Raw genomic sequence first — 22,140 nt, 5'->3', positions numbered from 1 at the left:
GCCTTACTGACTGGGGTGAAAATACATGACCCTCCCTCCACCATAAATTAGTCAGTAGATTTTAAAAGCGTACCTTCTGATGTTTGAAAGTTAAAAGTTGAAGACAAAATCAACTCAAGTTGAAAAAAGCCTTTGTTTTTCACCCTTGTCATGTATGCTAGTTAGTTCATGAAAAAAGTTTATTTTTGGCTAACTCTTAAATGAGACATGTAGAATGAAGTCATCTAAAATGAATTTTAGGCTCAGATTTGGTTGTTTTTTCTTGCACATGATGTGTTCAAGGACCATCCAAATTTTGAAAATCCAATGATAATCTCTGTTTTTACAGTTTCTGGCTGTGATAAACGGTGTAATTTTGGGGACCCTTAAAGAAAACATGCTTTTCAAATCTGCCGGTGGCTTTGGGCTGTTTAAAGTAAATACAAAATACAGCCATTAAAAGTTGTATGTCCTTCCCCTAAGCCAAAATAAAAAACATAAGTCCCTTCCCAGTGTTTTAAAAAATGTCACATGCCCCCCCCCCCCCCCCCCATAAATAATGAACAGTCCCTAACCCTTGACAATTAACAGTATAGAAAACAGTTCAAATTTGCTCCAGCTTCACCAGCAACATCTTTTTAACACTGCTCATACATTCGTAAAAAATAATCCACTTTTTTAAACTTTTTTTTTTATAATACTTTCATGCTTTTACTTGAGTAACATGAATGCAAGGGCTTTTACTGATATTAATGCACATTTGTTACTTTTACTTGTATGTAAATGTCATACATTTTATGAAAGTAAACGCAAAAAAACTGATGTTATTAACATTACCCATAAGTCCAGCACAAGTCCAGCACAAGTCCAGGACAAAGTCAGGAGCACCGTCTTAAATTTGCAGACTTTATCATGAAGCATCTAAACGCACCTCAGACGACCGAGGCCATCTAGTGGTCATGTGACACACAGCTGATGATCCGTCACACCCCTCTTACCTGCAGGCTCCACCAGGTGGCGCTGGGACGCTGCTGCCTGCGTCGGCACCGTGGGCGTGCCCGTTTTAGCAGCACTATGGGGGCCGTTTTAGAGGCAGGAGGGGCGGGGTTAGCTCGGTCCCGTCTCTGGAAAGGTTTGCCAAAGCAGGCGCTTACAGGTGTCTGGTCCTTTCCACCCGGACGAGCCCCGTGTCGGGATCCCTGGTGTGCGGTCACTCACAGGCTGCTGTCAGCTGCTGATCACGGAGTTTGATCGCTCTCATAAGACTCAGGTAAAGTGTCCAAGTGTTTGTTTGTGCGCTGCTCAACTTCTCTACATGTCAGCACGGTTACAGGACAGTGACTTTACAGAGTTTTGCATGATTTAAACAGCTTTAACATGCCGTTAGCGTCTAATAACATTGTTTTAAGGGTTAATCCCTGAAGTTGACACGTGTATATCCACTCAGTTAATGTTTCTGTTTAATTTTTCTCTCTGTTTCCAACACCGGGGTTTACCAACACACTGTGACCTGCTGCTTTACCCGGGGACCTGGAATGTGAAATGGTGAGTGCATGAGTTTATTCACAAAAGCGGGAAGTATGACACATAAACACAGAGGCAGTCCACACATGTCTGAGTGGGTAAAGTAAAAGAGACATCCGTTTGAGCAGCTCTAATCAAGGCTCTAAGGTCAACCATGGGGCCAGAGTGACACAGTAGGGGTTAAGGGTCACTAGACAAATGTGTTGAAGTATTTAAACCTACTTAAGTTGTACAAAAAGTTTGTGTAACAGCTGTTTAAAAGTGAAAGCACTTCAAAACGACTATCTCTGGTGTTTTCATTTCTTTAAAAAAAAAAAAAAAAAGCCTTAAGTATTAAAATGTCGCCGTGACATTTGGCATGAGGCCCTCTCCAACATGCTGATCATGTTCTGTCATGGAGTCTGTAAGGTCTATATCAGCGCTTTTCTCAGGCTGTTCCTTAACTAATTTCTTTCTTTTTTTGCTGAGCAAGCAGTCACACACACACTCACACACACACACACGCTTGCACCTGATCAAAAGCTTGCTGGGCACAGGCAGACAGTTCGGAAATGGGAAGTCATCACAGCATGTGTTTCCGCTTATATCCTCCCCAAAATAGAAGTGGTGCTCTTTGTTTTAATACTCCCTTTCATGGACTCTACAAGAGGTGCTTAAACTTTACTGTGTGGTCATTTTTGGTATTTTATTAATGTCCTGAGGTCCGTGTGGCTGAAATGAAGTCATGTTATAGATATTTAGGATGGACTATTGCTCTTGATAGGGCCACATGGTCGTTCTTACAGCTCAGTAGCTTTACCAGGTTTATGAGGTTGAATGATGAAGGTGAACGTACAGGACCGAGGAGATAAGGCCGGGCAAAGTCCGTGGGACTTGTCGTGTTCATTGGCTGGCGGCTGCGTGTACAGAAAGTCCTGCACGTTTCTCTGTGAGGTGTTCAGGAGTGGAAGCATTTGCTGAGCTGGTGCTTTCGCCATCACCATGACTGACGGACTTGTCTTTAAGAGACCTGAGTATGCAAAATGTAATTGCTGCATGTCATGCCATATAGGCAGGGGTTGTCCTATTATTTCCTCCCATGCTGATCTTATGTAATGTGCAGTTGTCTGTATTTAGAGGTGGGACCACAGGCTTTAAGACTAATAATCAGAAAGGCGTTTGGTTGCTGCTTGAAATTGTACTTCAGTATAGTCAGAACTCACAAGGCCAAAGCTCACATGCTGCTTCTAGAGATGTAACAATGTCAGGCATGTATGATTTCAACAATGACAACATGACAAGTGGGCAGCCCCTGAAATCCACTGAAAGTGTGACCTTTAAATCTCAAACCTACAATAAGAAGTTTGTTTGCTTCGTGGGAGCAGCCGAAACAAGTTAAACTTGTTAGCAACCAGTTGCTTATTTACTCATCCAGACGTTACAGAGCAACATTATCGTTAATTTGGAATCCTGTTTGTGTCCACCTGATGAATCTAAGTTCAATATTCACTATTTTTTAGCTCTGTTTTTGGTCTCCACCAACTGCTGAGGGAAATAACTGTCTCTTAAGCCGCTTAGTGCTCCACTGTGTTCCCTAGCTAGTTGCTTACTGTGTCTATCTGCTGTGTGGTGCTGAGCAGGTAGTGTACAGTTGATTTTTAGAGCTTTTCCACCAAAAACAGACACCTCGAGTGCCAAAAACGACGCTATGAGAGTGGTGAGAGTTACCCAAAATAGTAAAGTTGTGGCCCAGACAGCTGAACATTGAGCTGGAACTCCTTATAAAGCAGAATCATCAGTTGAATCGTCACAACAAGGGACTCCTTTTACATTTGACTTTTTGATTTGACACTTTCATAACAGGCGCTTTAGATATTCATGACTAAAAACGCAACACTAAAGTGAAAAAAAAAAACATCTTAAGGTATTATTTATGAACAGTTTAACCCATACATGGACAAATGACCCACCAGCTGTCATCACGTTCAGATTTAAATGTAGCTCAATCCTGATTGGTGCGTGGAAGTATGTGACATCACGTTTTCCAGCTAACCCAGTGAGAAGAACACAGAGAGAAAAAGAGCCAGCTATAAATTCAAAATGGAAAGCTGCACCCACAGATTAGCAGGTAAATGCTGTCATACTGTAAATTACGTGATAGCAGCTGTAATGTGGGGAAAGTGTATTTAAATTTTGTGGGTGACCATGTTTCTTGCCTGGTTTTTCCAAGCTGGGCCACTGGAGCACGGGAAGGCTGTAATTATGGGCGAGCAGCGGGGAATTTCCAAACTCTGACTTTGACTGGAATGCAGCATATTTACAAAAACTGTATGTTTCATCAGGTATAATGTCTGAGGATGGTGTTCAGGCTTTATGATTGAAAGGCCAGTATCTTGTGACCCCGGTGAGCTTTAGCTATTATCAGGGAATGTGTCCCCTTCTGAATGCGATTTCATTCCTCTATTATCTGGTGTGATGACATAACAAGATTAAATCCTCTTTCTGTAGCTCAAGGTCATTCATTCATTTCTTAATTATTACTCGTTCTGCTGCAGACACCTCTCTACAGGAGAGACTTCCTACTGTGGTTTTGATGTAATGTTGCCAGTGATGAAGACTATCTCTGTCTATTCATCTTAAGGATTAAAATCAATACCGCTGTGAGATCAGGTAATGATCAATGGCGCTGACATGGTATTGGAGGAGAAGACATTATTTTACCTGATGCTCTTTGATGCTATGACTCATTGTGCTGTGTTGGACAAAATGAAGGATATGGAAGGGCCCATGTCTGTGTGAGTCAGAAAGAGAGGTTGAAGGTTAAAAGAAATTGTCTGCAAATCTCTGGCATTATCACGATTTAGTGATAAGACATGCAAAGGTTGGAGTAATATCTCTAGACATTCTTTGGAGTAAGAGGGCCGAGCCAAATATTGAGTTTTTACATGACACCCACAACCTTCCCACGGTACAGTCCATTACTAAACTCCTGGTGAAATAAACAACTTTTTTTTTTTAATCTCTGTAGCTATTCGTTCATATAATATGAACTGCCTTTTAACAACAACTGTAAAATTATTCAAATTTTTTCACCTTCTCCCTTTAACTGTCGGTTCAATGTTTTTCCGAAAACAAATGCCTATCACAATTTCCCTTCTCTCCAGTCTTCAAATGTATTGTTTTGAGGACCAAAAACATCAAATACCCACATTCAAGTAGCTTTAATCAGAGACATTCTGCCATTTGTGCTTGAACAATAATTGATAGTACACTAATAGATCTTTGTAAACAATACTATATATCATTCTGTTCATGTAAAATCTCCTGTGACACTTAAAAAGTGACGCAAGCCCATAAATTACATCCTAAAGTCTGAAATGTAATTTATTTTCCAGAGATACGATAAGCATCTGAATGGCTTTGATTAATTTAGTAAGATAAATGGAAAGGAGTGAATTAGAACCTGATTTAAATTCTGCAACTATCTTGATAACTGATTAATTGTTTCAGTTGTTTTACAAACAAAAATACCAAAGACTTTCTGGATCCAATTTCTCAGCTGTAAGAACTGTCTGCGTTTCTTTGCCATACATCATTGTAGATTGGGATTTGGTCTGTCTGAGGACATTGTCTTAAGACCTGAGAAATTGTGATGTGTATTTTTTCACCTTTTCTTTTTTTAACAAATCCTGTAGATTTAGCGATTAATTGAAAAAGTAATCCACAGATTCATCAATGATGAAAAATAATTGATAGCTGCAGTCCTAGAGACTTTATAAACTTGAATGCAATCACACAGAATTTAAAGGGGACCTGTTGTGCTTTTCCTTATTTCCTGTCATATATATAATCTTATAATGGTGGATGTTTATAGTAAACATGACCAAAGTTTCAAATAATGAGGTAAACGCATATAAAAGAAAATTCTCAAGCTTTAGACAGGTCTACATACTCTATTTCCAAGGGTTTTTTCTACTTTCAAAACAAGCGTACATCAGCTTGTGATGGAGTTCTTTATATGGTCATCTGCTTCAGGCACGCTACTGCAAGTGTTCACATTATGTACACTGCTACATGTAGCTACATGCTAACATCAAGAAAACATAATCTTGGTTGCTGATATTGTTAATTTCTCCCAGATTTCAGATTAGATTCCTGCTGAAACATGTCCGGTTGTGTTTAGAAGCCTTTATTGGTGATTTTTCATGATAGAAAGTGCCACTTCACCCTTTATCAGTCATTCCCCAGCTCCAAGTACACTGCTACATGTAGCTACATGTTAACATCAAGGAAACAAGTAATCCTGGTTGCTGATGTTAATAATTTCTTTCGATGATAGTCATACTGGAACATGTGGTTGTGAAGATTTTGGTTTAGAAGCTTTTATTGGTGATTTCTTACATCAGAAAGTGCCGCTATACTCGCTTACAGACATTCCCTTGGCTGCTACACGCTGAGATATGGAAGACACAGCAACTCTGACCAATCAGAGCAGCCTGGGCTTTTTCAGGAGGGAAGATTAAGGAGTCGGGTGCTAAAACAGTGCGTTTCATAGTGAGGTTAAATACAGGTGTTCCAGCACAGACAATAAGAAGTATTAACCCGAAAATGAGCATAGTAGGTCCCCTTTAAATGAAACTGAATTAGGATTAAAAATAACTGCGTATTGTGACTTGTGAAAGGTCGTCATAGCTCAGACCGTCATGTATTTGAAAGTTTGGATCGCATCAACAGCAAAAGTGTCCATCAACAATGTCCCTGAGCAAGACACTGAACTTCTATCTGCTCACTTGTTATTTTTACAACATCAGGAACATCAGCCTGAAGTGTAAAATGCAAATGAAGCCATCAGCACAGATTTCCTGCCCTTAGGTGTACAGTCATTCACAGTCAGTGAAGTGAGCTGAACTCCACACGTGACTGCCGTGCTGCTTACGGTCACCAAAGCCTTTGGGAGCTGGCGGAGATAACATGTATGACTCAATCTTGTTGAGTGGACAGATAAGCTTGTTGGGAGTTTTGTTATCTCCCAGTGTTGGCTGATCACTTGAGAGTAGCATGGGGCAGTCTTTGCCTTATAAAGCTCCAGCTCCTGGGATGGCACCTTGACAGTTACAGGGTATTTATAGTGGAGAGTAGGGGTGAGCTTCAGACTGGGCGCTCTTTGAAGGCATCCACAAATGTGCTATTGTACAGCAACTTTTGTTTCCTGCCAAAAACTCTTTTGCATTTGTACCAAATTGCTACTTTGCCATGAACACTGAGACACTGAAACGTCTTTTGTTCTTGCCTAAGTTTATCCAACAATGTGTCCCACAGTTTCTTTTCTTTTTTTTTGATTTATTATCTAACTAAACACAGAAAACATAGAGATGCATTGTAGCTCGACTGATACTGTATTTTTTGAGGCCAATACTGGTATCGATATTTGGGAGTTCAGATGACGATATATGAGCCGATGGTAACGATATATGAGCTGATGGTAATTAATTCTGCCCTGTTCTTGTAGCTTGTCGGCTGACATACACACAATAGGCTACAATATATTTGCAATAAGCTAATATCTGAAAATGGAAGCAAATTTTATTATCCTAAAGCTAAACTAAGACGATGAACATAATATCTGCTTGACATCAGCATGTTAGCATTATTTTTATGAGCATGTTCGCATGCTGAACTTAGCATTTAGCTTAAATCGGCAAGGGCAAGTACACGTTTTATTGTTTTTTCCTGAGAACGTTCCATCTAGCCCCGCCCTACTGTGTAGGGATTTGCTAGTACTAGCTAGATTTACCTCTTTGCCCTAACCTTAACTGCCTTCGACCTCGACATGTCAATGTAAGAGGTACTAGCCAATTGCAGCATGTGGTATTAGCCAATCACAGCACAATAGGACGGGATTAAGAGGAACAATCTTAGGGCCGATTCATAGTCGACGCAAAGGCACGCAGACATGAACACATTGGGACGCATCAAGACGCCATGATGCGTGCTTGCGTCTCAAAATATGTTGTCCATTTTTTTGATATGCGACGCAGTGACGCGTGTAATACCATGTGTTGCCAACAGGGATGATAATACAAGCGACGTACTTGAAATTAACCATTTTTTGTTATTCACAGAAGAAGCTGGTATGAAGTGTGGCTGGCGAGGAGGAAAATCTTTGCGAACTTGTACGGGCACACCCCCATTAAATATGACAGTTCTAGCTAATACAATAGCAGTACTAGCTAGCTACAGCAGTACTAGCTAGCCGGAGTGTACCGGTGACTCTGCTACCCCCTATTGCGCGAGCGATGTATTGCATTTCAAGTGTCACCTGCGTTGCTTGCGTTCAATGTGTTGACTATGAAAGGAAGTGCGTAGCTTGCATTGGTTGCGTCGCTTGTTCGCGTTGCGTGCGTCGACTATGAAACGGCCCTTAGGAAAAAAATTGTGCCATCCACAGCATGGCTGTTGCCACTTAGTCTTGTTTTAACATGCTTTTCATACTGGAGTGGTTGTTGTAATTTATGTATATGTATATATTCACATTTATATATGTTTATGACCAAAATTAGAGTCCTAAAAAAAGGCTGATTGTACTGTAAAGAAAAGAGACTGTTATCAATAAAAAATCAATCAAGTGATGTTATTACCTCAACTAACACTGCTGCTGGAACATCAGGCTACTTAAATTGTTCTCCTAAACTGAAATACTGATATCCACAGAAAGCACTAAAAGGGAAGAACGATTCTGAATACGCCACCTTTTTTTTTTTCTCTTCCAAACCACATGCATGCTACACATGTGCAGCCCCTCCCTTTCTCTAAAAATGCCTGGTCTGCAATCACTTGACAGGCACAATCATTAGCCTTCTGCTTTCCAAAGGTTACAAAAGCAGACCACATTTATGATTCCTTGAGATAAGATGTGCTTCCTACATGCAGACAACAAAAAGGGAGTGCTCCTCAGCTTCTGAGTAATAATCCCTTTTCACATTAATCTGCAGTATGTACCCTTGGCTTGACATGAAAGGGAGACAAAGTTGGAAAAAAAAAACTGACTTTTCTAATAGAGGGGTGCAGTGTGATGAAAGTGTGCTTGAGATAGGGGTCGATTTGGGAGCTTTGGCCCAGTTTGGGGTGTCAAAATCTTCCTCTAATTTGGCATGTATGCTTGCTGACCTGCAGCCCTTTGGGAGTGAAAGCATTTACAGCTGAGTAGAGCTGGACAGCAGGGGATAGTAGCTTTGGTTAGTTAGGGGTGAAGAAGAAAGCAGAACTGGAGCCAATTCACTTTGAGTTCATTGAGTTCAAAGTGTAGTTAAAAAAACAGCAATTAACCTGATAACCATGAAGACTTCATGCTGAATAATGTATTCCGATATGGAGAAGAATGTCGTGAGTGAGCACAAATCAAATATCTATCTATATGGGAAAATTCAACTTTTTTTTATATTGAAACGTCAGCCAGACTGCAGTCTAATTAGACATGACTTTACTTTAGGATAGCATTGGTTGGCATAAGTGAAGTACAGTTGTCTAGTGTATCCAGGGCTCGGTAAAGTCAGTGGTTGTCAGGGGCGCATCAACAGGAGAGCCAAACTTGGCAGATATTTGAGCTGGCCCTCCCAAAAATATGGGAAAACAGTTACAAGACCCCTTAACCATTTGGCAGTTAAAAAAGAAATGGCTTGGAAAGAGTGCTCAATTATTAATATAATTTTGTAACATAATTTTAAAATGTAGTAATAACAGTTTTTCCTCTAGTTTTTTCCCCCCCAAGTTTTTGTTTTAAAATCATTTTATAAATCCATTTTAAATATTTTGGGGGCAATTTGTGAGACATTTCTTTACAAGTTGCTCATTGCCTTTTCTCCCATGTATTTGGAAAAAATCTCACCAATTTGCTCAGCGCTCAAAGGTTTAAATACTTGTGAAAGGCATCTGAAAGCAGCACAAGAAAAGTGATGTCGCTTCAGGTTTCAGAGGGTTAAATCTTTCACAAAGGCACTATACTGTGCACCACAACTGCCTCACAACCCCCCTGAGTTTGGCCCCTGCTAGTGTGTGTTATTATTTTCACTAAAAGATTATGACTTTTGATCAAACACAGTTGACCTAATGGATGTTTGGACTGAATGCATTTTTAGGGGGATGTGGGCCTTTGCCTCGGGCCCCCCAGAGTCTAGGATCACCACTGCTGACTGTGGCATCTCTGTGTGTAAAAACCAAAGGGCAAAACTGGAAATGTAATTCTGCATTTGCTCAGAGAACCTTTAGGTCCAGCAATTACTTTCCTCCAGACCCCAGGGATGGCATGGAATGCTGGCCTGGACTTGTTTTTGTTTTTTAAATGAGATCACATGGGTGATTTGCTGCATATTGTTGAGGACATGCTTCAGTATGTATTTATGAAGTGCCAGCTTGCTTGTTATGACCGCACCACTGGAGGGTGTATTGCTGTAATGAGCTTCATGAGGTAACTGATTTTAGAGTATATACATATATTCACACACACCAGGATTTGCTGCGTAAAATTTGATGTTTTCCCAAAACATTGCTTCACAGAATTACCTTTTAAATAAACCACTAATTTCAGATTCATTCATTTTATATACTTAAGTTGAATTTAGCCTAAGAGTCAAAATGCTGTGTAAGCAGGAGATCAGTATAATGCAACTTCCTTCCTGTAAGTTTTGAATCATGTAAAACAAAACAGACAGTGGCAGCATTTCTAGTTCATTCTGTGTTCCCCAATTATGCTAATAGTTGTTAACATTGAGATTCAAGGCTATCTGAGTTCAAGGTCAGGCTTCAGAGCAGACGAGCTGCACAGGAACTAAGTGTCTGTACGCAGCAGAAAAAAAGTGAAGAGTTAAGCAGCCACATAAGCTAAGTAGAGTCCAGAGATCACATGTTGTCTGTCTTGTGTGGTATTAATCATTCTGCTGACCAAGGGCTGCTCTGAAGGCTGTGAGGAGTCATAGATTTGTACTCACACTTATCTGCAAGTCACTATACATACAGAGAGTGAGAACTCAGATACCTCTGTGGAGGCGTGGCCCAGATATTTCAGTCATCTTTTTACTGCAAGCATTTCCTTAGAGTATGGGTTATTTCTAATGTGTTTCCATTTAATCTGAACTTCCCATACAGTAGAGCATTTGCCAATCAAGCGCAGTGGGTAAACATGTCACTTCCTCTTCAGCGAGATCTTTTTATATTACATTAACTACAAAGAAAGAAAAAGACTGTAACTCAAAGCATGTGATGGCAAAGGTCACTTCCTTTGTACTTGTAATACAGGATCACAGGAAAACAGTACAACAGGTCAGATACACGCCTTCAGTGAGGCAGGCCTGATCGTGCTTCCTGTTTGAGGTGACACATTGATCATAAAAATTGAAAATAAAATTTAAAGAATTAATATTTTTTAGACTCACTGACTCTGCTGCCATTTAAATTTAAATAAACCACTGTAATTTTTCTTCGCAATCTTTTTCTATTTTTTAAATGGTTTTTCTTTTTTGTCTGTTCTTTTTAAAAGGAATGTGCAAATACTGATAATGGATATCAGGCAGATACTGACTCAAACAGCTTGATTGTTTATCTTTACCGGGGGGGATGATCTGTTCTATTCAATTCCGTGTTTCCGCCTGTAGTAGACTAGTAGACCGCAGACTGCATTTTAAACAGTTGTATTGTGTTAACTATAATTTTAATTCCTGTTTCTGTTTTGACCAATCTGCATTTAAAAGGTGTACACTTGAATTGTAGTTCCTGTTAATTTTGAAGACTGGTGCACAATGAAATATTTTAATGATAAATAACAATTCAGTGAATTTCTATCTACGTATTTATTAACTGCATTTTATTGTACAGTGTTAGGAAAGCAATATATAAGTCAAATGTGATGTTGCCTTACAAATGAAGGAATGATCCCAGTCATTTCCACACAGTGACACATACAGCTTATTAATTAAACACTGGTATTGGTTATCGTTATAGGCCAATACCCAAAGCGGTTTCAGTATAGGGACTGAAAAAGTCAGATTATTGCGTCCCTATTTAAAAGGTTGGAAAAACTGATACGGCATAGTATCGCAATATTTTTGTGTGGCAATATCGTATCGTCACACAGTGCCAGGCATCGATATTTTTAATTATATAAATTATTAATGTTACAAATACAAATTTTCAGTCAACTAGATACATTTTGCTGCGAATGAAATGGCTAATGTTAGATGAACAGACTGAAAACTTAATCTTATTAGCTGAAACAGATGCTGAAAAAGTTTTCTTTTGGGCACATCATTTACAGTTGAAAAAAGGTAATAAATGGTAATATATCGTGATATATTTTATTGCAATACTCAGCATATTTCAACATATTTAAAATCACAATAATATTGTATTGTGGCTTAAATATCTATAATATTGTATCTTGGATTCTGTGGTAATTCCCACCCAGACCTATTTATTGTATACCTCTTGTTAATTGTTTTATTACTTTGTCTATTTGTCTGTACTATTGCTGTCTTTGTGTTGCTGTGACATCAAATTTCCCCTCTGAGGATCAATAAAAATTCATTTTACTGTTCTCTGCTTTTAGTGTCACATGATATTGAGTTGGTTAGATAGGCCTGTTTGTGTACGCTACCGTGTGTTCTGTCTTTTCTCCTGATTTGATATCTGCAAAAGTCAGAAAAATACATTAAACTTAAAAAAAGAATTTATAAATTGAAGCTCCATTAGTTCCAGCGCCGGTATGCGAGCATTGATATTTCCTTTGGAGACAAGCTGATCCTTCATTTCCAATTTAAGATCGGTTACTGCATTACAGGCGCACAGTCACCACCCACTGGCCAGACGGGCCCTGATGAGAAATGTGTCCGACGATCAGTCTTGTCATGACAATGCTGTGCCAGACTCCACCTGCTCTAAATGTAGATAACTATTGTTTGGCTGTGCGGAGAGCAGACATCCCAGTTAGTTGTTACATTAAGCATAATGTACAGTGTGTATTCTCCGAGAGAAATATTGTGGTGATGGTGTGAGCGAGGTTTGTCATTACAGTAATGTGTGTGTGCTTTAAAAACAAGGAATGAAGGGGGAAGTGAAAGAGACTAGCTTTGGAGAAGTGGTAGAATCAGTATTAAATGGTCAGAACAACTTTTACCATGATGATGGCTGAACCTGCAAGGCTGCCTCTTCTCATGTTGTCACCTAAGTAAAAACACATTCTTAGACCTTTTATGGTTACTGGAGCGATCCCGTTAGACTCAGCAAAGACACTGCCATGAGTTATTACAGTGTCACTTTGAAAAAACTATTCTCCTGACAGTCCTTCTCGGCTATTATTTCTCCTCCCAGCACCGAGGGTTACAGGAATATTGTGTTACATCTATTGTTAAGCCACTGCAGCTCTAAGCCTCACTCTCCTTACTGATGGTTGCTTGTAAAGTTTAGGAATTTAAACTTGGAGTAGCTCAGTCACCTTGGATTGTAACCTGAATTAAATGCCCTCAATGTAAAACATTCATTGTTGTCATTGAGCTTGTTTTATGAGCTGTGTTACAATTAGCAAGAGGCTGAATGAGGAGCCAGCTGTCTGGCTGCTGTACACAACACTTGCACTGTGTGTGTTGTTACATTTACTCTCTACTATCTACTAAACACGCCCGCTATGTGTCCGTCACTATTTAGGGATTTCACGTACGACTGCGGCAGAAACTTCTCTGCCGTAACGTGCGTGACTATGTGTATTTATATTTGCATAGTGTGCTGTAAGTGTTGGCATGCAGTATATTACTTGAGCATGAAAGCAATTAGATGAAATAAAAGTCAAATGGGTGACTGAGTTGGGTCAAGTTCCCACTGGGAGGCGGGAGGCAAAACCCTCAAATCCCCAAAGGGAACAGCCCAGACACTAATTAAAAACTTGCTTTTATGTCTGTATTTGTGCACGTACGACCACATGTATGTACCTCGAGGAAGGCAGCAGATGTGTGTGTTCATGTGCTCACTGATATTGGCTTGTTTTAATATGGCTTGGATTATGTTTTTCAGTTTGAAGAATATTATAAAGAGCTCCAGACTGAGTGCAGAGAGTCAGTAAGTCTTTGAAAGGCATTTTTAAGTTGTGGCTGGTCCAAGGGGAGTTACATTTAACAGCTTTATATACTGTTGAGGAGCTTAATCTATAACAATGCATTATTTTATAAGCTCATCAAAGCTTTTGTGTTAAGTTTTTAAACTGCAAAGTAATTATAGTGGTTAGAGAAATGCAGGGATATAAAAAAAATACAGTATTTCCCACTAAAATGTATTAGTGTAAAAAAAAGTTGCAAAACAAAATCTGAAAATAGAAAAAAAATAGAATAGTATTCTGCTGATTTATACGATATTACACAGTATATATTTTGTCAGTTTTAATGAATTTTGTTGTAGACGGTGGTCTGAAAATGATATATAATCCATAAGTATATTTTTATTAGTTTATAGTACCTGAAAATAAGAATCGTTGTGTTTTTGTTACCTTAAATCTACATGTGGAGCGGGTCCTCTTCTATGGAGTACGCCATGTTGTTCTACAGTAGCCCAGAACAGACAAACCAAACACTGGCTCTGAATAACCCTATCTAGACCCTATGCTTGATTTGTCTGTGACTCATTTGCGATTTGGCATCGGCCACCATAAGTTTCCACCACACTTTCGGTATGGTACCTTGGGTACCAAAAGTAACCCTTCAGATATGGTACCTAGACCCTAACGTTTCCACCGCAAATGTTACTTTTAAATGTAGGCAGGCAGGGTTGTGGTCATTAACTGCTCCGTCGAGAACTAGCTGTGATTCATCATCACCGGTAACATAAAAGGAAGTCTGCACCTTGTTTATCGTCCACAAAACGCTGTTGCACACCAACATTTTCAGAACAAAATAAAACAGGCTGCAGTGGGAGCCTCTCTCCGTGGGATATTTAAAAATAGCGGGTTTGTCCTTCGCAGGCAAGCTCAGGGGTTTAGTGTTGCTGTAGCCCACAGTGGCGATGCTCCGTGACACTTTTTTTCTCCAAGTGAGGATTGGGGCACAAGTAGTTCACATAATCCAGTTGAAATTAATAAATATTTTTTAAACACTTGAAGATCCACTCATTACTTAAAGTGTATGTCATCCAAGAGAGATAATAAAAACTAAAGCAATGGTCAAAGTTGTCATATTGAAATTTAAGGTGTGCTGATGGATTCACATTGTCAGCTCATAAATTGAGTAACGTAACAAGTTAATGTTCCACTTTAAACGCTGCAGGCAGTCGGCCCAATGAATTAAGTTATTTTTTTCTCAGTATACAGCAGCTGTGGGCAGCAAAACATCCTTTATTTTATAGTTATTTTTAACTAATGTGTGTAAAACTCTCCATGGTATGAACAGTGGTTACATAAGCCCCACCTCCCCACCACATGACAGTCCGCTATTAACCACTCAACAGACTGCAGTGTTCACAGCTCCACTTTTTAGTACCCGATCTGTGTGCTAGGTACCCCAACAGAGGGGTGACCGAAAATGGGGGACATTTAAGAACGGTTCTGTTGGTACCATGCACAACTTTTCACAGTGGAAACAGAATAAAAGCGTATCTAACTGCTTGATTGAAACAGGGCCTTAGTTCTCCTACACCTGTGGCACATGAGAGAAGTTTCAGTACTGCAACCTCACTGCTAGATGTCACTAAATCCCACATGCTGGACCTTTAAATTGGTTTTCTTTGTTTTTAAGACTTTTTGTCATATTGTTTGAAAATGTATTCGCATGCATTCTGGATCCGGCTTAGATGAATTTGTGGCACCTAGGGCTGCAGATAATATTGATTTGTAGTTATTTTAGTTAGTTGTATGGTTTATATTCCCAAAAAGATGGAAACAGGTTATCAAATAGCATGTTTTGTTCCATCAACAGTCCAAAATCCAAAAAATATTCAGTTTACTGTTGTTACTGGATTAGTTATTTTTCCTTCAAACATGCAAACAAAACTTAACAGTTAATCAATTAATAAAACATTCACCAGTTAGGTTTCGTCTATAAACTAATCGATCAGTGACTCATTGTTTCAGCTCTAGTGGTGTATTGTGAGCTTGTGTGGGCTGGGCATAGCTGTGTGAATGAGAATAATTCATCCATGTATGAAGTGGAATTATTCGAGTAAAGTGCAACTGTACTTTAGTACAGTATAAATGTACCTTTAAACATCCTACCACATTTGACTCGCGCTGGCTTTCCCATGTAAAACAACAAACCTCGTGCCATTAATTGCCATGCTGTGTGTGTGTGTGTGTGTGTGTGTGTCTAAGTGTGTATGTGCTGGGGGGTGTGCTGCTGAAATAATGCCCCGGCTGTCCTGATATCCCACAATTCTACTCTCAGCTGCATAGTGGAGTGTGATAGGCTGGTGGAGAGGGGGAACTGCAGCAGAGTAGCACCGCTGTCAGGAAACACAAGCCCACTACGAATGCAACTCGCATAACCAGCTGAACGAGGGACGGTCTACCTGGTAATAAAACCTTTTCTTTTGCTGCTTTTCTCCTCTAATCTTACACTCAGGCTGTCCTACAAGAGATGCACGCCTCCCGCTTTGTTCACTCCTCTGTATTATTTCCCTTTTTTGCTATTTTCGCTGTCTCTGACCACAACACCCGCGGCCGCTGACAGATGATTAACATTAAAATACACTTCTGCTGTATTCAGTCAGACGGAAAAGTGGAGTGGACGTGGCTAACCGTGTCAGAAACACCGGGTATAAGCTTTTAACCCCGCTGTTCTGCATTGTAGTCTCGGTGCGGAGCATTGTAGCGACATGTTGGGTGTTTTGCTGAATGGGCTGCCTGCTGCGGCCGTTACTGGGGGCTGAAAGTCGGTTATATCAAAGCAACAAGCCGCCTGAGGTACAGTAGGCTAACGTGCTCCAGTGTCGAGGCACAAAGTGGGGGAAATGGGTGGAAATAGAAACACAGGGATGCTTTTCTAACCTTAAACCCCCGTGTTTTACATCAGTGAAGGGCAGCGCTGAGTCACTGGCACACACGATAACATTTGGGGACAGTTAATGGATTAAAACTGGTCAATTGTCGGCGGCTAGGACGACATAGTTGGGTGTTTTTGATCTGCAGTGCGGTAGGCGTGGTTAGGGGCAGGATGACACGGGCTGGATCCTCTTTTAGCATCCTCACATCCTTGTAAGCACGGAGTGCAATGGCCGGAGTCTGACTAGACAATTTCATTAAGATGCACAGTAAGCTGTTGTTGCAGTAGCTTTGAAAGGCTTGGGCCTTGTTTGCACTCTTTCATACTTCATTCATTGGGAGTGTAGCCTGAATATACTTTAACCTGATGACACTGTGTTGCAATATTAATATATTTGTCCTTCTGTCTCACATCTATTAAAAGAAACTGCTGACCTCCTTTAGTATTTTGTATGAACTTCAACATCTATCTGCAAATCCCAAATTCTGCAGGAATCGTGTGGCTTTACACCACTTTAAACCACCATGTCAGTTCAAATCAGCTTTATTCCTACATCCCATTTGTCTCAGACTGCTTCAACATTTCTCCAACACCCTCCCTCCTCGTCCCTTTCTAGATTAATTGTTTATTTTTGCAGAGACAGCACACACTCCAATGTAATTGCACCAGAGTTAGCCAGCAGCTGATTTGCATCAGTGGTCCCTGGGTAAGCAAAAACTACAAATGATATGATTAGCTCACAGTGAGCGTACTTCTGATCAGCACAGAGACACAATGGGGTCGTGTAAAGGTAAACAGCAACAGCCTCTTTTCATTGTTTTCGTCTGTTAAAGGTCAACAAGGGTGACTGCACCTCGGAGGAAACAAGCATCTTATTGACGATACAGCCACAGGCCTTTTGACTGTTTTCTGTCATGTTGTCGGCTAAATTATTAATTAATGTATTGTGAGAATAATCAGTAGATGCTGATAGTTGCTGATAATGGAAATGGCCAATGACGCAATCGGTTCATGTAAAAAGCAATCAGCAGCGGCCTGTTTTTAGTTAGTTTAGTCTGTAAAAGATCGACAAGGATGATTCGATTTTGTACAAATATTTTATCTACAAGTAATTTGAGTCATTATGCCATCCATTTAAGCTGGGACTGCTTTTTGCATGGCACAGTAGGCCCCAAAGTATACAATATGGAGGTGAAAGGATAAGAAAATGAATCTATTAGTAGATCAACAGAAATTTAATCAACTATTTTTAGACTCTGTTAATTGTTTTAAGCAAAAAAGTTAAATTGATTAGTTCTTGCTTCTAAAATATCTGCTGTTCTTTGTCTTCTGTGATATTAAACTTAATATCTTTGACTCTGGACTGCTGGTTTGGCAAAACAAGCATGTTAATTATGTCAACTTGGGCTCTGGGAAATTTGGATAGCCATTAATTGCCGCCCTGTTTCACAAGTATTTATCCCTCCAGCGAGGCAAGCTGGAGTATTTCCCAATGAGCATACACTGTCCAAAAATAAACTATAAAGCTGAATGTGGTGCAGACTTGTCCCAGCTGATGTCAACAACCCATTTTAACAGACATTAAAGGTAATCAAGTCACATCTGATTATCTATAGCTGCAAATCTTGTAAAATGCTTAATCCTTATTGGCCGTCTCAGCCACAGTGTAAGAAGTTATTAGCTCCTCATCAAGCTACTGAGATTTGGTTCTAATCTTTTACATTAACAGGGGATTTTCTCTTTGTCAAAGGAGCTGTGCAGCTAGACTGAGTGCTGCTAACTCCAACGTGCATGTATTTAGGGTGTTTACCCTGTCAGACTCATTGGTGATGTTTGTGCCACAGCGACACAGACGCACTGACACACATGGTCAAGTTTAGATAACAATAAGTTAGCTGGTCTGTCCGTTGTATCCCGGAGTGCCTTACTGCTAGTGACAGTAATGCTAAGAATGTAAACGCAGCAAGCCGACAGGATTTATGGTCTCCTCAGCAAAAATGCTCCCAGCTTGGAGTCACCTTCATCCGACCAGGCTGCCTCTCCCTATTTCTGCTGTTGAGCTGTGGAGTGTCTTGTCCCGTTGAGTCTTTAAGGGCTCAACTAAAAGATTTTTTGAACATTAATAAGGACTGGATAAGAAGCCCCTGAAATGGCTGCTGAATTAAAATATCAGATGTGCAAAGAGAGAGAATTTTTATGGATGTCTCAAAAAAGAATCTCCATTTTAACAGTAGATGACATGCATGATTCATAGACTCAGTCGCCAGTTTATTAGGTACACCTGGCTAAAGCTAATGCAGTCTAATACAAGAGCAGTCATGCAATAAAACCAACCTTCAAGAAAATTATAAGGTTCGGTTTATGTGGAAACTGTTTTAGAGAGCTGTCGTTTCAACTTAATGACAGTTTTATGAATTTTATTGTGTTTTACTGACAGGTCAGGTGTTTCTATTACTTTGTCCACACCATTCATATCAGTGAGGGCAGGCTAAATAACAGGAACACCTCTCTGTATAATGCTAAACAGATCAGCAGCAACACAAACCACAGTCTTAAAGATTGCCTTAAACATGAATCAGCACCTCTCTAAAATAAACTATATGTGCAAAATATGTCTTTATCCCCCCCACTGCTTCAATGATGAGAAAACAAAAACCAATGTCACAATTTAGAACAAATCTTAAGATGTTTTGCTGAGTCGCTGATGTTACCTTAATTTTTGTTGCCTGGTGGGAATTTTTATTGATTGGTTGACTGTGTTTGTTGGCGCTGTAAATGAAATATTAGTTGCCAGAACTCTCTACACTTAGTCTGTGCTGCACCAGAGCCGGGGAATGTTCTGGCTCAACCCACCGAGGCAGAGAACAGATCTCAGTTGTTTATATTTCCTGATTGTTAAGGGCAGGAATGAACTGTGCGAAGCTGTTAAATGTTACTGTGAGAAGCATTTTGTTGCATGAGCAAAAATCAACTTGTGGTCAAAAATTCTTTCATTATCTTGTAGCTTGTTAGCTGCGCCAATTACTTGTTAATGTTTAATGTTACTGAAAAGGAGTCTCACTAGAGTGTCAGACTTACAATTAGTTCTTCATGTTGCTTGTGACACCAGGGTCAGGTGCATTAAACTCTGTAGATTCATGACTAAAACTGTGTGTACATATTCTCTTAGTCAGATTTATAAAGTTGTGCGTACGCCTGATTCTGCCTAACGTTCACACCCACTGTTTGCCATAACTGGACGTAGAAATGCCAGTAAACATCCATTTGCGAATCGATACTTGTGCCCCTCCACCACTCATTAGACTTGTCAATGAGAAATACGGTAAAGAAAGATCCGTTTCACCTACTGTGACACATCTGTAAGGTTCTCCAACAGTGCCAGAGCAGCTGTATTTAAGCACAGTTGTGGCGGTTTGTAGTGTCCGCACCGATAATATATCACATTCCTGCAAACCATCATTGCTGTAAAATTTCAATCACAGTGATTATTAAACTTAAGAAGGATGATCAGTGATTCATTAAGACGGTTGATGTTGAAACTTGACTCTATAAAGTGCTTCACAGGATAACATTAAATGACTATTCACAGTGAAATGAAAGTACAGATATCTCTGCTAAAACCGTGTGTACACCTAGTCTGAAGAACATTTGAAGTGTGCACATTCTCACCTCATATTCTTCCTTTGTGAATACCTGTGTATTTGTGGGAAAAAGCATGCTGTTTATTCAGACACAGTGTTTATGCATCTTGCCCCAGTTTAGGTGCTCTGAATCAGGTAAAGACGTTTTGGCCGGTGCCCTGCTGTTGGCACCTCTTCTGCTGCCCAGTCCAAGTCAATTTTAGCTCTACCTAGTCGTTCTTGTTTTACTCTTCAAATTAATTGAAAGGCTGCAATTAGAGATTATTTTCAGTGTTGATTAATCTAGTGGTTATTGTCCTGATTAATCAAGTAGTCTTTCACCTGTGTTTGTCATAAAACAGTGAAAACGTCCATCACAGTTTCCTTAAGTCCACAGTGATATCTTGTTTTGATTGACCATCAGTTGAAGAGAGATTAAATTTACTACATTGTAAGGCGAGAAAGAAGTAAATCCTAACTTGGAGTTTCTGGAACCATTAAAATTAATCAGTTTTTTAATTGAAAAATACGATTTTTTTGATTATCTAAACTGTTGCTGATTAATCGATTCATAAACTAATCATCGCAGCTCTATCGAATGTATCATATTATACAAAAAGTGTCCTCTCAAAACTAATACCAGCTTCTGTTATTGTGACAGTAGAACTTCTCAGTAGTAGTTGGCATTAACAGTGGCACTCAGAGCATGCCGAGCTGAATCTAGTGTTGCATCTATTATAGTCACTGCAGTCAGAAATATTTACGGAGGGCCTCAGATCTAATGTAAATACTAAACAACAACAAATATTGGAACTGGACATGGTTTGTCTCCGATAGAACGTCCCATTCATGATAAGACCTATCAATAATTGTGTTTGTTGTTTTGAAGTCAGGACGGTATAAAGTACTTTGGGGATCTGTTACCCCACAGCAGAGGTGCCTTAGTTGAGTGGCCAGACCAGCTACATGGTATCCCGTTACAGTAGCTGGGTTTGTAAGTGTGTGTGACAGCTGTCAGCCCTACAGCCATGTAGAAGGGTCACATCATATACTGCATGCCCACTCGGGATGGGCCTTGACGTGTCAAAAAACGCCAGCCATTCCCCTCCATGTAACCTCCATAAGCCCCCGGGGGGTTATGGGTGTGGGGGCAGGGGTGACAGGGATGGGCCCAGCTGTGGTGTACTCCGGCTAATGGCACTCAGCACAGATGGCAGTCCCTCATCCTCCCATGAGTGTGTGTGTGTGTGTGTGTGTGTGTGTGTGTGTGTGTGTGTGTGTGTGTGTGTGTGTGTGTTCAGGCCACTTTCCAACAGCATGCATTACAATCACAAATGGAGCTTTTAAAATGGGAGTTTGCATGCACGGGGCATTTAGTGTCAGTGATCAATTATGTAATGTAGCTACATACTGATAAACCTCCGCTGAGCTTTTAGCTCGGACATGAATATCCACTGCAGTGGGTTGTCTCATCAGTCTGTCTGAATGTGATTCTGATTAAATTGGTTTGTTTTACGGTGGACTGCAGGTTTGATTAACTGTGGGTTACTTTGATTTATATCGGAAAAAAGAAATGGGCGCGGAGCATTAATGATGTCATTGTTCTTCTGAAGAATATTTGTTTCTGGAGGAAGACAAGTAGATGGATGGTTTTCCCTGCTTGTCCCTCCTTAGAAGTCACATCAATAAGTGTCTCTCTCCATCAGGTGATGGTGGAGGGAAAGGCAGTGTTTAATGTGGTGTAGTGGGAGATCAATTTGACGACATGTTTGTAGTGTTTTGCATTTTCTGTAGGCCAGCGTTGAGTTCCTCAGCATTCTCTTGTCTTTATTTGCTGTCACTGTTCATGCCAAGTGCCCATTTCCTCTGTTTATCAATTCCTTGGATTTACTGTTGCAAGAAACAAATGCATGACTTTCTGTTAGGGATGGGCCACATTAGCTGGTTCCATTTTGGAGCTGGTTCCTGGTCGACAAAATACCCCTATTAGCTAACGAATCTCTTCTTAAACCTGTGTTCTCCTCTCACTATTT

At 40.1% G+C, this 22,140-nt stretch overlaps 1 protein-coding gene across 3 annotated transcripts in view; it reads left to right on the top strand.

Annotated features, from left to right (window-relative positions):
• The first annotated feature begins 1,082 nt into the window (after positions 1-1,082).
• LOC125901694 (band 4.1-like protein 3) overlaps positions 1,083-22,140 on the top strand; it is a 68,983-nt gene continuing 47,925 nt past the window's right edge. For 2 of the 3 annotated variants that reach the window (XM_049597523.1, XM_049597528.1), the window contains exon 1: positions 15,888-16,017. The gene's annotated coding sequence lies outside the window, so the exon portion shown is untranslated. Of the gene's footprint in view, positions 1,250-15,887; positions 16,018-22,140 lie in introns of those variants that run through there. The other variant, XM_049597527.1, reaches the window with a different exon arrangement.

Source organism: Epinephelus fuscoguttatus, linkage group LG15 (genome assembly GCF_011397635.1).
Source record: "Epinephelus fuscoguttatus linkage group LG15, E.fuscoguttatus.final_Chr_v1".
Taxonomy (NCBI): Eukaryota; Metazoa; Chordata; class Actinopteri; order Perciformes; family Serranidae; genus Epinephelus; species Epinephelus fuscoguttatus.
This window is presented reverse-complemented; position numbering and strand designations above follow the sequence as displayed.